At 34.6% G+C, this 17468-nt stretch overlaps 1 protein-coding gene across 9 annotated transcripts in view; it reads left to right on the top strand.

Moving 5' to 3' along the window:
• The window catches only part of LOC127911283 (protein jagged-1b-like), a 251790-nt gene that overhangs the window by 142087 nt on the left and 92235 nt on the right, over positions 1 to 17468 (top strand). The gene's annotated exons all lie outside the window — the stretch shown is intronic.

Here is a 17468-nt window from a genome sequence, read left to right as displayed (position 1 = left end):
CATAACATGGTTATAACTATAATGTTGATATCATGGATGGTCAGTCCTGTATAGCCTCATAACATGGTTATAACTATAATGTTGATATCATGGATGGTCAGTCCTGTATAGCCTCATAACATGGTTATAACTATAATGTTGATATCATGGATGGTCAGTCCTGTGTAGCCTCATAACATGGTTATAACTATAATGTTGATATCATGGATGGTCAGTCCTGTATAGCCTCATAACATGGTTATAACTATAATGTTGATATCATGGATGGTCAGTCCTGTGTAGCCTCATAACATGGTTATAACTATAATGTTGATATCATGGATGGTCAGTCCTGTGTAGCCTCATAACATGGTTATAACTATAATGTTGATATCATGGATGGTCAGTCCTGTATAGTTATAACTATAATGTTGATATCATGGATGGTCAGTCCTGTATAGCCTCATAACATGGTTATAACTATAATGTTGATATCATGGATGGTCAGTCCTGTATAGCCTCATAACATGGTTATAACTATAATGTTGATATCATGGATGGTCAGTCCTGTATAGCCTCATAACATGGTTATAACTATAATGTTGATATCATGGATGGTCAGTCCTGTATAGCCTCATAACATGGTTATAACTATAATGTTGATATCATGGATGTTTAGTCCTGTATAGCCTCATAACATGGTTATAACTATAATGTTGATATCATGAATGGGCAGTCCCGTATAGCCTCATAACATGGTTATAACTATAATGTTGATATCATGGTCAGTCCTGTATAGCCTCATAACATGGTTATAACTATAATGTTGATATCATGGATGGTCAGTCCTGTATAGCCTCATAACATGGTTATAACTATAATGTTGATATCATGGATGGTCAGTCCTGTATAGTCTCATAACATGGTTATAACTATAATGTTGACATCATGGATGGTCAGTCCCTCATAACATGGTTATAACTATAATGTTGATATCATGGATGGTCAGTCCTGTATAGCCTCATAACATGGTTATAACTATAATGTTGATATCATGGATGGTCAGTCCTGTATAGCCTCATAACATGGTTATAACTATAATGTTGATATCATGGATGGTCAGTCCTGTATAGCCTCATAACATGGTTATAACTATAATGTTGATATCATGGATGGTCAGTCCTGTATAGTCTCATAACATGGTTATAACTATAATGTTGATATCATGGATGGTCAGTTATCCTGTATAGCCTCATAACATGGTTATAACTATAATGTTGATATCATGGATGGTCAGTCCTGTATAGCCTCATAACATGGTTATAACTATAATGTTGATATCATGGATGGTCAGTCCTGTATAGCCTCATAACATGGTTATAACTATAATGTTGATATCATGGATGGTTATAGTCCTGTATAGCCTCATAACATGGTTATAACTATAATGTTGATATCATGGATGGTCAGTCCTGTATAGCCTCATAACATGGTTATAACTATAATGTTGATATCATGGATGGTCAGTCCTGTATAGTCTCATAACATGGTTATAACTATAATGTTGATATCATGGATGGTCAGTCCTGTATAGCCTCATAACATGGTTATAACTATAATGTTGATATCATGGATGGTCAGTCCTGTATAGCCTCATAACATGGTTATAACTATAATGTTGATATCATGGATGGTCAGTCCTGTATAGCCTCATAACATGGTTATAACTATAATGTTGATATCATGGATGGTCAGTCCTGTATAGCCTCATAACATGGTTATAACTATAATGTTGATATCATGGATGGTCAGTCCTGTATAGCCTCATAACATGGTTATAACTATAATGTTGATATCATGGATGGTCAGTCCTGTGTAGTCTCATAACATGGTTATAACTATAATGTTGATATCATGGATGGCCTCATAACAGTTATCCTGTCATAGCCTCATAACATGGTTATAACTATAATGTTGATATCATGGATGGTCAGTCCTGTATAGCCTCATAACATGGTTATAACTATAATGTTGATATCATGGATGGTCAGTCCTGTATAGCCTCATAACATGGTTATAACTATAATGTTGATATCATGGATGGTCAGTCCTGTATAGCCTCATAACATGGTTATAACTATAATGTTGATATCATGGATGGTCAGTCCTGTATAGCCTCATAACATGGTTATAACTATAATGTTGATATCATGGATGGTCAGTCCAGCCTCTGTATAGTCTAACATGGTTATAACTATAATGTTGATATCATGGATGGTCAGTCCTGTATAGTCTCATAACATGGTTATAACTATAATGTTGATATCATGGATGGTCAGTCCTGTATAGCCTCATAACATGGTTATAACTATAATGTTGATATCATGGATGGTCAGTCCTGTATAGCCTCATAACATGGTTATAACTATAATGTTGATATCATGGATGGTCAGTCCTGTATAGCCTCATAACATGGTTATAACTATAATGTTGATATCATGGATGGTCAGTCCTGTATAGCCTCATAACATGGTTATAACTATAATGTTGATATCATGGATGGTCAGTCCTGTATAGCCTCATAACATGGTTATAACTATAATGTTGATATCATGGATGGTCAGTCCTGTATAGCCTCATAACATGGTTATAACTATAATGTTGATATCATGGATGGTCAGTCCTGTATAGCCTATAATGTTGATATCATAACATGGTTATAACTATAATGTTGATATCATGGATGGTCAGTCCTGTATAGCCTCATAACATGGTTATAACTATAATGTTGATATCATGGATGGTCAGTCCTGTATAGCCTCATAACATGGTTATAACTATAATGTTGATATCATGGATGGTCAGTCCTGTATAGCCTCATAACATGGTTATAACTATAATGTTGATATCATGGATGGTCAGTCCTGTATAGCCTCATAACATGGTTATAACTATAATGTTGATATCATGGATGGTCAGTCCTGTATAGCCTCATAACATGGTTATAACTATAATGTTGATATCATGGATGGTCAGTCCTGTATAGCCTCATAACATGGTTATAACTATAATGTTGATATCATGGATGGTCAGTCCTGTATAGCCTCATAACATGGTTATAACTATAATGTTGATATCATGGATGGTCAGTCCTGTATAGCCTCATAACATGGTTATAACTATAATGTTGATATCATGGATGGTCAGTCCTGTATAGCCTCATAACATGGTTATAACTATAATGTTGATATCATGGATGGTCAGTCCTGTATAGCCTCATAACATGGTTATAACTATAATGTTGATATCATGGATGGTCAGTCCTGTATAGCCTCATAACATGGTTATAACTATAATGTTGATATCATGATATCATGGATGGTCAGTCCTGTATAGCCTCATAACATGGTTATAACTATAATGTTGATATCATGGATGGTCAGTCCTGTATAGCCTCATAACATGGTTATAACTATAATGTTGATATCATGGATGGTCAGTCCTGTATAGCCTCATAACATGGTTATAACTATAATGTTGATATCATGGATGGTCAGTCCTGTATAGCCTCATAACATGGTTATAACTATAATGTTGATATCATGGATGTCCTGTATAGTCTCATAACATGGTCTATAAGATATCTGATGGTAGCCTCATAACATGGTTATAACTATAATGTTGATATCATGGATGGTCAGTCCTGTATAGCCTCATAACATGGTTATAACTATAATGTTGATATCATGGATGGTCAGTCCTGTATAGCCTCATAACATGGTTATCATGTTGATATCATGGTTATAGCCTCATAACATGGTTATAACTATAATGTTGATATCATGGATGGTCAGTCCTGTATAGCCTCATAACATGGTTATAACTATAATGTTGATATCATGGATGGTCAGTCCTGTATAGCCTCATAACATGGTTATAACTATAATGTTGATATCATGGATGGTCAGTCCTGTATAGCCTCATAACATGGTTATAACTATAATGTTGATATCATGGATGGTCAGTCCTGTATAGCCTCATAACATGGTTATAACTATAATGTTGATATCATGGATGGTCAGTCCTGTATAGCCTCTATAATGTTAACATGGATTAGGTTATAACTATAATGTTGATATCATGGATGGTCAGTCCTGTATAGCCTCATAACATGGTTATAACTATAATGTTGATATCATGGATGGTCACTGTGTAGTTATAACTATAATGTTGATATCATGGATGGTCAGTCCTGTATAGCCTCATAACATGGTTATAACTTATAACTATAATGTTGATATCATGGATGTCAGATGGTCTGTATAGCCTCATAACATGGTTATAACTATAATGTTGATATCATGGATGGTCAGTCCTGTATAGCCTCATAACATGGTTATAACTATAATGTTGATATCATGGATGGTCAGTCCTGTATAGCCTCATAACATGGTTATAACTATAATGTTGATATCATGGATGGTCAGTCCTGTATAGCCTCATAACATGGTTATAACTATAATGTTGATATCATGGATGGTCAGTCCTGTGTAGCCTCATAACATGGTTATAACTATAATGTTGATATCATGGATGGAGTCCTGTGTAGCTTCATAACATGGTTATAACTATAATGTTGATATCATGGATGGTCAGTCCTGTATAGCCTCATAACATGGTTATAACTATAATGTTGATATCATGGATGGTCAGTCCTGTATAGCCTCATAACATGGTTATAACTATAATGTTGATATCATGGATGGTCAGTCCTGTATAGCCTCATAACATGGTTATAACTATAATGTTGATATCATGGATGGTCAGTCCTGTATAGCCTCATAACATGGTTATAACTATAATGTTGATATCATGGATGGTCAGTCCTGTATAGCCTCATAACATGGTTATAACTATAATGTTGATATCATGGATGGTCAGTCCTGTATAGCCTCATAACATGGTTATAACTATAATGTTGATATCATGGATGGTCAGTCCTGTATAGCCTCATAACATGGTTATAACTATAATGTTGATATCATGGATTATAACTCATAACATGGTTATAACTATAATGTTGATATCATGGATGGTCAGTCCTGTATAGCCTCATAACATGGTTATAACTATAATGTTGATATCATGGATGGTCAGTCCTGTATAGCCTCATAACATGGTTATAACTATAATGTTGATATCATGGATGGTCAGTCCTGTATAGCCTCATAACATGGTTATAACTATAATGTTGATATCATGGATGGTCAGTCCTGTATAGCCTCATAACATGGTTATAACTATAATGTTGATATCATGGATGGTCAGTCCTGTATAGCCTCATAACATGGTTATAACTATAATGTTGATATCATGGATGGTCAGTCCTGTATAGCCTCATAACATGGTTATAACTATAATGTTGATATCATGGATGGTCAGTCCTGTATAGCCTCATAACATGGTTATAACTATAATGTTGATATCATGGATGGTCAGTCCTGTATAGCCTCATAACATGGTTATAACTATAATGTTGATATCATGGATGGTCAGTCCTGTATAGCCTCATAACATGGTTATAACTATAATGTTGATATCATGGATGGTCAGTCCTGTATAGTCTCATAACATAGTTATAACTCATAACATGTTTAGTTATAACTATAATGTTGATATCATGGATGGTCAGTCCTGTATAGCCTCATAACATGGTTATAACTATAATGTTGATATCATGGATGGTCAGTCCTGTATAGCCTCATAACATGGTTATAACTATAATGTTGATATCATCATGGCCTCATAACATGGTTATAACTATAATGTTGATATCATGGATGGTCAGTCCTGTGTAGCCTCATAACATGGTTATAACTATAATGTTGATATCATGGATGGTCAGTCCTGTATAGCCTCATAACATGGTTATAACTATAATGTTGATATCATGGATGGTCAGTCCTGTATAGCCTCATAACATGGTTATAACTATAATGTTGATATCATGGATGGTCAGTCCTGTATAGCCTCATAACATGGTTATAACTATAATGTTGATATCATGGATGGTCAGTCCTGTATAGTCTCATAACATGGTTATAACTATAATGTTGATATCATGGATGGTCAGTCCTGTATAGCCTCATAACATGGTTATAACTATAATGTTGATATCATGGATGGTCAGTCCTGTATAGCCTCATAACATGGTTATAACTATAATGTTGATATCATGAATGGTCAGTCCTGTATAGCCTCATAACATGGTTATAACTATAATGTTGATATCATGGATGGTCAGTCCTGTATAGTCTCATAACATGGTTATAACTATAATGTTGATATCATGGATGGTCAGTCCTGTATAGCCTCATAACATGGTTATAACTATAATGTTGATATCATGGATGGTCAGTCCTGTATAGCCTCATAACATGGTTATAACTATAATGTTGATATCATGGATGGTCAGTCCTGTATAGTCTCATAACATGGTTATAACTATAATGTTGATATCATGGATGGTCAGTCCTGTATAGCCTCATAACATGGTTATAACTATAATGTTGATATCATGGATGGCCTCATAACAGTCCTGTATAGCCTCATAACATGGTTATAACTATAATGTTGATATCATGGATGGTCAGTCCTGTATAGCCTCATAACATGGTTATAACTATAATGTTGATATCATGGATGGTCAGTCCTGTGTAGCCTCATAACATGGTTATAACTATAATGTTGATATCATGGATGGTCAGTCCTGTATAGCCTCATAACATGGTTATAACTATAATGTTGATATCATGGATGGTCAGTCCTGTATAGCCTCATAACATGGTTATAACTATAATGTTGATATCATGGATGGTCAGTCCTATAGCCTCATAACATGGTTATAACTATAATGTTGATATCATGGATGGTCAGTCCTGTATAGCCTCATAACATGGTTATAACTATAATGTTGATATCATGGATGGTCAGTCCTGTGTAGCCTCATAACATGGTTATAACTATAATGTTGATATCATGGATGTTATTATAAGTCCTGTAGTCCTGTTAAGTCTCATAACATGGTTATAACTATAATGTTGATATCATGGATGGTCAGTCCTGTATAGCCTCATAACATGGTTATAACTATAATGTTGATATCATGGATGGTCAGTCCTGTATAGCCTCATAACATGGTTATAACTATAATGTTGATATCATGGATGGTCAGTCCTGTATAGTCTCATAACATGGTTATAACTATAATGTTGATATCATGGATGGTCAGTCCTGTATAGCCTCATAACATGGTTATAACTATAATGTTGATATCATGGTCAGTCCTGTTTAGCCTCATAACATGGTTATAACTATAATGTTGATATCATGGATGGTCAGTCCTGTATAGCCTCATAACATGGTTATAACTATAATGTTGATATCATGGATGGTCAGTCCTGTGTAGCCTCATAACATGGTTATAACTATAATGTTGATATCATGGATGGTCAGTCCTGTATATTCTCATAACATGGTTATAACTATAATGTTGATATCATGGATGGTCAGTCCTGTATAGTCATAACATGGTTATAACTATAATGTTGATATCATGGATGGTATTAGCCTCATAACATGGTTATAACTATAATGTTGATATCATGGATGGTCAGTCCTGTATAGCCTCATAACATGGTTATAACTATAATGTTGATATCATGGATGGTCAGTCCTGTATAGCCTCATAACATGGTTATAACTATAATGTTGATATCATGGATGGTCAGTCCTGTGTAGCCTCATAACATGGTTATAACTATAATGTTGATATCATGGATGGTCAGTCCTGTGTAGCCTCATAACATGGTTATAACTATAATGTTGATATCATGGATGGTCAGTCCTATGTAGCTTCATAACATGGTTATAACTATAATGTTGATATCATGGATGGTCAGTCCTGTATAGCCTCATAACATGGTTATAACTATAATGTTGATATCATGGATGGTCAGTCCTGTGTAGCCTCATAACATGGTTATAACTATAATGTTGATATCATGGATGTTTAGTCCTGTATAGTCTCATAACATGGTTATAACTATAATGTTGATATCATGGATGGTCAGTCCCGTATAGCCTCATAACATGGTTATAACTATAATGTTGATATCATGGTCAGTCCTGTTTAGCCTCATAACATGGTTATAACTATAATGTTGATATCATGGATGTTTAGTCCTGTATAGCCTCATAACATGGTTATAACTATAATGTTGATATCATGGATGGTCAGGCCTGTATAGTCTCATAACATGGATATAACTATAATGTTGATATCATGGATGGTCAGTCCCGTATAGCCTCATAACATGGTTATAACTATAATGTTGATATCATGGTCAGTCCTGTTTAGCCTCATAACATGGTTATAACTATAATGTTGATATCTGATGGTAGCCTCATAACATGGTTATAACTATAATGTTGATATCATGGATGGTCAGTCCTGTATAGCCTCATAACATGGTTATAACTATAATGTTGATATCATGGATGGTCAGTCCTGTATAGCCTCATAACATGGTTATAACTATAATGTTGATATCATGGATGTTTAGTCCTGTATAGCCTCATAACATGGTTATAACTATAATGTTGATATCATGGATGGTCAGTCCTGTATAGCCTCATAACATGGTTATAACTATAATGTTGATATCATGGATGGTCAGTCCTGTGTAGCATAACATGGTTATAACTATAATGTTGATATCATGGATGGTCAGTCCTGTGTAGCCTCATAACATGGTTATAACTATAATGTTGATATCATGGATGTTTAGTCCTGTGTAGCCTCATAACATGGTTATAACTATAATGTTGATATCATGGATGGTCAGTCCTGTATAGCCTCATAACATGGTTATAACTATAATGTTGATATCATGGATGGTCAGTCCTATGTAGCTTCATAACATGGTTATAACTATAATGTTGATATCATGGATGGTCAGTCCTGTATAGCCTCATAACATGGTTATAACTATAATGTTGATATCATGGATGGTCAGTCCTGTGTAGCCTCATAACATGGTTATAACTATAATGTTGATATCATGGATATCATGGATGGTCAGTCCTGTATAGCCTCATAACATGGTTATAACTATAATGTTGATATCATGGATGGTCAGTCCTGTGTAGCCTCATAACATGGTTATAACTATAATGTTGATATCATGGATGGTCAGTCCTGTATAGCCTCATAACATGGTTATAACTATAATGTTGATATCATGGATGGTCAGTCCTGTGTAGCCTCATAACATGGTTATAACTATAATGTTGATATCATGGATGTTTAGTCCTGTATAGCCTCATAACATGGTTATAACTATAATGTTGATATCATGGATGGTCAGTCCTGTATAGCCTCATAACATGGTTATAACTATAATGTTGACATCATGGATGGTCAGTCCTGTATAGCCTCATAACATGGTTATAACTATAATGTTGATATCATGGATGGTCAGGCCTGTATAGTCTCATAACATGGTTATAACTATAATGTTGATATCATGGATGGTCAGTCCCGTATAGCCTCATAACATGGTTATAACTATAATGTTGATATCATGGGCAGTCCTGTTTAGCCTCATAACATGGTTATAACTATAATGTTGATATCATGGATGGTCAGTCCAGTATAGCCTCATAACATGGTTATAACTATAATGTTGATATCATGGATGGTCAGTCCTGTATAGCCTCATAACATGTTTATAACTATAATGTTGATATCATGAATGGTCAGTCCTGTATATTCTCATAACATGGTTATAACTATAATGTTGATATCATGGATGGTCAGTCCTGTATATTCTCATAACATGGTTATAACTATAATGTTGACATCATGGATGGACAGTCCTGTATAGTCTCATAACATGGTTATAACTATAATGTTGATATCATGGATGGTCAGTCCTGTATAGCCTCATAACATGGTTATAACTATAATGTTGATATCATGGATGGTCAGTCCTGTGTAGCCTCATAACATGGTTATAACTATAATGTTGATATCATGGATGGACAGTCCTGTATAGCCTCATAACATGGTTATAACTATAATGTTGATATCATGGAATGGTCAGTCCTGTGTAGCCTCATAACATGGTTATAACTATAATGTTGATATCATGGATGGTCAGTCCTGTATAGCCTCATAACATGGTTATAACTATAATGTTGATATCATGGATGGTCAGTCCTGTTTAGCCTCATAACATGGTTATAACTATAATGTTGATATCATGGATGGTCAGTCCTGTATAGCCTCATAACATGGTTATAACTATAATGTTGATATCATGGATGGTCAGTCCTGTATAGTCTCATAACATGGTTATAACTATAATGTTGATATCATGGATGGTCAGTCCTGTATAGCCTCATAACATGGTTATAACTATAATGTTATAACTATAATGTTGATAACATGGTTATAACTATAATGTTGATATCATGGATGGTCAGTCCTGTATAGCCTCATAACATGGTTATAACTATAATGTTGATATCATGGATGGTCAGTCCTGTATAGCCTCATAACATGGTTATAACTATAATGTTGATATCATGGATGGTCAGTCCTGTATATTCTCATAACATGGTTATAACTATAATGTTGATATCATGGATGGTCAGTCCTGTATAGCCTCATAACATGGTTATAACTATAATGTTGATATCATGGATGGTCAGTCCTGTATAGCCTCATAACATGGTTATAACTATAATGTTGATATCATGGATGGTCAGTCCTGTGTAGCCTCATAACATGGTTATAACTATAATGTTGATATCATGGATGGTCAGTCCTGTATAGCCTCATAACATGGTTATAACTATAATGTTGATATCATGAATGGTCAGTCCTGTGTAGCCTCATAACATGGTTATAACTATAATGTTGATATCATGGATGGTCAGTCTTGTGTAGCCTCATAACATGGTTATAACTATAATGTTGATATCATGGTCAGTCCTGTTTAGCCTCATAACATGGTTATAACTATAATGTTGATATAATGTTGATATCATAGCCTCATAACATGGTTATGGTCAGTCCTGTATAGCCTCATAACATGGTTATAACTATAATGTTGATATCATGGATGGTCAGTCCTGTATAGTCTCATAACATGGTTATAACTATAATGTTGATATCATGGATGGTCAGTCCTGTATAGCCTCATAACATGGTTATAACTATAATGTTGATATCATGGATGGTCAGTCCTGTATAGCCTCATAACATGGTTATAACTATAATGTTGATATCATGGATGGTCAGTCCTGTTTAGCCTCATAACATGGTTATAACTATAATGTTGATATCATGGATGGTCAGTCCTGTATAGCCTCATAACATGGTTATAACTATAATGTTGATATCATGGATGGTCAGTCCTGTATAGCCTCATAACATGGTTATAACTATAATGTTGATATCATGGATGGTCAGTCCTGTATAGCCTCATAACATGGTTATAACTATAATGTTGATATCATGGATGGTCAGTCCTGTATATTCTCATAACATGGTTATAACTATAATGTTGATATCATGGATGGTCAGTCCTGTATAGTCTCATAACATGGTTATAACTATAATGTTGATATCATGGATGGTCAGTCCTGTATAGCCTCATAACATGGTTATAACTATAATGTTGATATCATGGATGGTCAGTCCTGTATAGCCTCATAACATGGTTATAACTATAATGTTGATATCATGGTCATGTATAGTGTTGATATCATGGTCCTGTTTAGCCTCATAACATGGTTATAACTATAATGTTGATATCATGGATGGTCAGTCTTGTGTAGCCTCATAACATGGTTATAACTATAATGTTGATATCATGGTCAGTCCTGTTTAGCCTCATAACATGGTTATAACTATAATGTTGATATCATGGATGGTCAGTCTTGTGTAGCCTCATAACATGGTTATAACTATAATGTTGATATCATGGATGGTCAGTCCTGTATAGCCTCATAACATGGTTATAACTATAATGTTGATATCATGGATGGTCAGGCCTGTATAGTCTCATAACATGGTTATAACTATAATGTTGATATCATGGATGGTCAGTCCTGTATATTCTCATAACATGGTTATAACTATAATGTTGACATCATGGATGGTCAGTCCTGTATAGTCTCATAACATGGTTATAACTATAATGTTGATATCATGGATGGTCAGTCCTGTATAGCCTCATAACATGGTTATAACTATAATGTTGATATCATGGATGGCCAGTCCTGTATAGCCTCATAACATGGTTATAACTATAATGTTGATATCATGGATGGTCAGTCCTGTTTAGCCTCATAACATGGTTATAACTATAATGTTCATATCATGGATGGTCAGTCCAGTATAGCCTCATAACATGGTTATAACTATAATGTTGATATCATGGATGGTTAGTCCCGTATAGCCTCATAACATGGTTATAACTATAATGTTGATATCATGGTCAGTCCTGTTTAGCCTCATAACATGGTTATAACTATAATGTTGATATCATGGATGGTCAGTCCTGTGTAGCCTCATAACATGGTTATAACTATAATGTTGATATCATGGTCAGTCCTGTTTAGCCTCATAACATGGTTATAACTATAATGTTGATATCATGGATGGTCAGTCCTGTGTAGCCTCATAACATGGTTATAACTATAATGTTGATATCATGGATGGTCAGTCCTGTGTAGCCTCATAACATGGTTATAACTATAATGTTGATATCATGGATGGTCAGTCCTGTGTAGCCTCATAACATGGTTATAACTATAATGTTGATATCATGAATGGTCAGTCCTGTGTAGCCTCATAACATGGTTATAACTATAATGTTGATATCATGGTCAGTCCTGTTTAGCCTCATAACATGGTTATAACTATAATGTTGATATCATGGATGGTCAGTCTTGTGTAGCCTCATAACATGGTTATAACTATAATGTTGATATCATGAATGGTCAGTCCTGTGTAGCCTCATAACATGGTTATAACTATAATGTTGATATCATGGATGGTCAGTCCTGTGTAGCCTCATAACATGGTTATAACTATAATGTTGATATCATGGATGGTCAGTCCTGTATAGTCTCATAACATGGTTATAACTATAATGTTGATATCATGGATGGTCAGTCCTGTATAGCCTCATAACATGGTTATAACTATAATGTTGATATCATGGATGGTCAGTCCTGTTTAGCCTCATAACATGGTTATAACTATAATGTTGATATCATGGATGGTCAGTCTTGTGTAGCCTCATAACATGGTTATAACTATAATGTTGATATCATGGTCAGTCCTGTTTAGCCTCATAACATGGTTATAACTATAATGTTGATATCATGGATGGTCAGTCCTGTGTAGCCTCATAACATGGTTATAACTATAATGTTGATATCATGGATGGTCAGTCCTGTATAGCCTCATAACATGGTTATAACTATAATGTTGATATCATGAATGGTCAGTCCTGTATATTCTCATAACATGGTTATAACTATAATGTTGACATCATGGATGGTCAGTCCTGTATAGTCTCATAACATGGTTATAACTATAATGTTGATATCATGGATGGTCAGTCCTGTATAGCCTCATAACATGGTTATAACTATAATGTTGATATCATGGATGGTCAGGCCTGTATAGTCTCATAACATGGTTATAACTATAATGTTGATATCATGGATGGCCAGTCCTGTATAGCCTCATAACATGGTTATAACTATAATGTTGATATCATGGATGGTCAGTCCTGTATAGTCTCATAACATGGTTATAACTATAATGTTGATATCATGGATGGTCAGTCCTGTATAGCCTCATAACATGGTTATAACTATAATGTTGATATCATGGATGGTCAGGCCTGTATAGTCTCATAACATGGTTATAACTATAATGTTGATATCATGGATGGTCAGTCCTGTATATTCTCATAACATGGTTATAACTATAATGTTGATATCATGGATGGTCAGTCCTGTATAGCCTCATAACATGGTTATAACTATAATGTTGATATTGTGGATGGTTAGTCCTGTATAGTCTCATAACATGGTTATAACTATAATGTTGATATCATGGATGGTCAGTCCTGTATAGTCTCATAACATAGTTATAACTATAATGTTGATATCATTGATGGTCAGTCCCGTATAGCCTCATAACATGGTTATAACTATAATGTTGATATCATGGTCAGTCCTGTTTAGCCTCATAACATGGTTATAACTATAATGTTGATATCATGGATGGTCAGTCCTGTATATTCTCATAACATGGTTATAACTATAATGTTGATATCATGGATGGTCAGTCCTGTATAGCCTCATAACATGGTTATAACTATAATGTTGATATCATGGATGGTCAGTCCTGTGTAGCCTCATAACATGGTTATAACTATAATGTTGATATCATGGATGGTCAGTCCTGTGTAGCCTCATAACATGGTTATAACTATAATGTTGATATCATGGATGGTCAGTCCTGTGTAGCCTCATAACATGGTTATAACTATAATGTTGATATCATGGATGGTCAGTCCTGTGTAGCCTCATAACATGGTTATAACTATAATGTTGATATCATGAATGGTCAGTCCTGTGTAGCCTGATAACATGGTTATAACTATAATGTTGATATCATGGTCAGTCCTGTTTAGCCTCATAACATGGTTATAACTATAATGTTGATATCATGGATGGTCAGTCTTGTGTAGCCTCATAACATGGTTATAACTATAATGTTGATATCATGGTCAGTCCTGTTTAGCCTCATAACATGGTTATAACTATAATGTTGATATCATGGATGGTCAGTCTTGTGTAGCCTCATAACATGGTTATAACTATAATGTTGATATCATGGATGGTCAGTCCTGTATAGCCTCATAACATGGTTATAACTATAATGTTGATATCATGAATGGTCAGTCCTGTATATTCTCATAACATGGTTATAACTATAATGTTGACATCATGGATGGTCAGTCCTGTATAGTCTCATAACATGGTTATAACTATAATGTTGATATCATGGATGGTCAGTCCTGTATAGCCTCATAACATGGTTATAACTATAATGTTGATAGCCTCATGGTTATAACTATAATGTTGATATCATGGATGGCAGTCCTGTATAGTCTCATAACATGGTTATAACTATAATGTTGATATCATGGATGGCCAGTCCTGTATAGCCTCATAACATGGTTATAACTATAATGTTGATATCATGGATGGTCAGTCCTGTATAGTCTCATAACATGGTTATAACTATAATGTTGATATCATGGATGGTCAGTCCTGTATAGCCTCATAACATGGTTATAACTATAATGTTGATATCATGGATGGTCAGGCCTGTATAGTCTCATAACATGGTTATAACTATAATGTTGATATCATGGTCAGTCCTGTTTAGCCTCATAACATGGTTATAACTATAATGTTGATATCATGGATGGTCAGTCCTGTATATTCTCATAACATGGTTATAACTATAATGTTGATATCATGGATGGTCAGTCCCGTATAGTCTCATAACATAGTTATAACTATAATGTTGATATCATGGATGGTCAGTCCCGTATAGTCTCATAACATAGTTATAACTATAATGTTGATATCATGGATGGTCAGTCCCGTATAGCCTCATAACATGGTTATAACTATAATGTTGATATCATGGATGGTCAGTCCTGTATAGTCTCATAACATAGTTATAACTATAATGTTGATATCATGGATGGTCAGTCCCGTATAGCCTCATAACATGGTTATAACTATAATGTTGATATCATGGTCAGTCCTGTTTAGCCTCATAACATGGTTATATCTATAATGTTGATATCATGGATGGTCAGTCCTGTATAGTCTCATAACATGGTTATAACTATAATGTTGATATCATGGATGGTCAGTCCTGTATAGCCTCATAACATGGTTATAACTATGATGTTGATATCATGGATGGTCAGTCCTGTGTAGCCTCATAACATGGTTATAACTATAATGTTGATATCATGGATGGTCAGTCCTGTATAGCCTCATAACATGGTTATAACTATAATGTTGATATCATGGATGGTCAGTCCTGTATAGCTTCATAATATGGTTATAACTATGATGTTGATATCATGGATGGTCAGTCCTGTGTAGCCTCATAACATGGTTATAACTATAATGTTGATATCATGGTCAGTCCTGTATAGCCTCATAACATGGTTATAACTATAATGTTGATATCATGGTCAGACCTGTATAGTCTCATAACATGGTTATAACTATAATGTTGATATCATGGATGGTCAGTCCTGTATAGCCTCATAACATGGTTATAACTATAATGTTGATATCATGGTCAGTCCTGTATAGCCTCATAACATGGTTATAACTATAATGTTGATATCATGGTCAGTCCTGTATAGCCTCATAACATGGTTATAACTATAATGTTGATATCATGGATGGTCAGTCCCGTATAGCCTCATAACATGGTTATAACTATAATGTTGATATCATGGTCAGTCCTGTTTAGCCTCATAACATGGTTATAACTATAATGTTGATATCATGGATGGTCAGTCCTGTATAGCCTCATAACATGGTTATAACTATAATGTTGATATCATGGTCAGTCCTGTTTAGCCTCATAACATGGTTATAACTATAATGTTGATATCATGGATGGTCAGTCCTGTGTAGCCTCATAACATGGTTATAACTATAATGTTGATATCATGGATGGTCAGTCCTATGTAGCTTCATAACATGGTTATAACTATAATGCTGATATCATGGATGGTCAGTCCTGTATAGCCTCATAACATGGTTATAACTATAATGTTGGTATCATGGATGTTTAGTCCTGTGTAGCCTCATAACATGATTATAACTATAATGTTGATATCATGGATGGTCAGTCCTGTATAGCCTCATAACATGGTTATAACTATAATGTTGGTATCATGGATGTTTAGTCCTGTGTAGCCTCATAACATGGTTATAACTATAATGTTGATATCATGGTCAGTCCTGTATAGTCTCATAACATGGTTATAACTATAATGTTGATATCATGGTCAGTCCTGTATATTCTCATAACATGGTTATAACTATAGAGTTGATATCATGGATGGTCAGTCCTGTGTAGCCTCATAACATAGTTATAACTATAATGTTGATATCATGGTCAGTCCTGTATAGCCTCATAACATGGTTATAACTATAATGTTGATATCATGGATGGTCAGTCCTGTATAGCCTCATAACATGGTTATAACTATAATGTTGATATCATGGTCAGTCCTGTATATTCTCATAACATGGTTATAACTATAGAGTTGACATCATGGATGGTCAGT

This window comes from Oncorhynchus keta, chromosome 24, assembly GCF_023373465.1.
Source record: "Oncorhynchus keta strain PuntledgeMale-10-30-2019 chromosome 24, Oket_V2, whole genome shotgun sequence".
NCBI classification, from domain to species: domain Eukaryota; kingdom Metazoa; phylum Chordata; class Actinopteri; order Salmoniformes; family Salmonidae; genus Oncorhynchus; species Oncorhynchus keta.
Note: the sequence above shows the minus strand (reverse complement) of the source record. Positions and strands in the feature narration are given on the sequence as shown.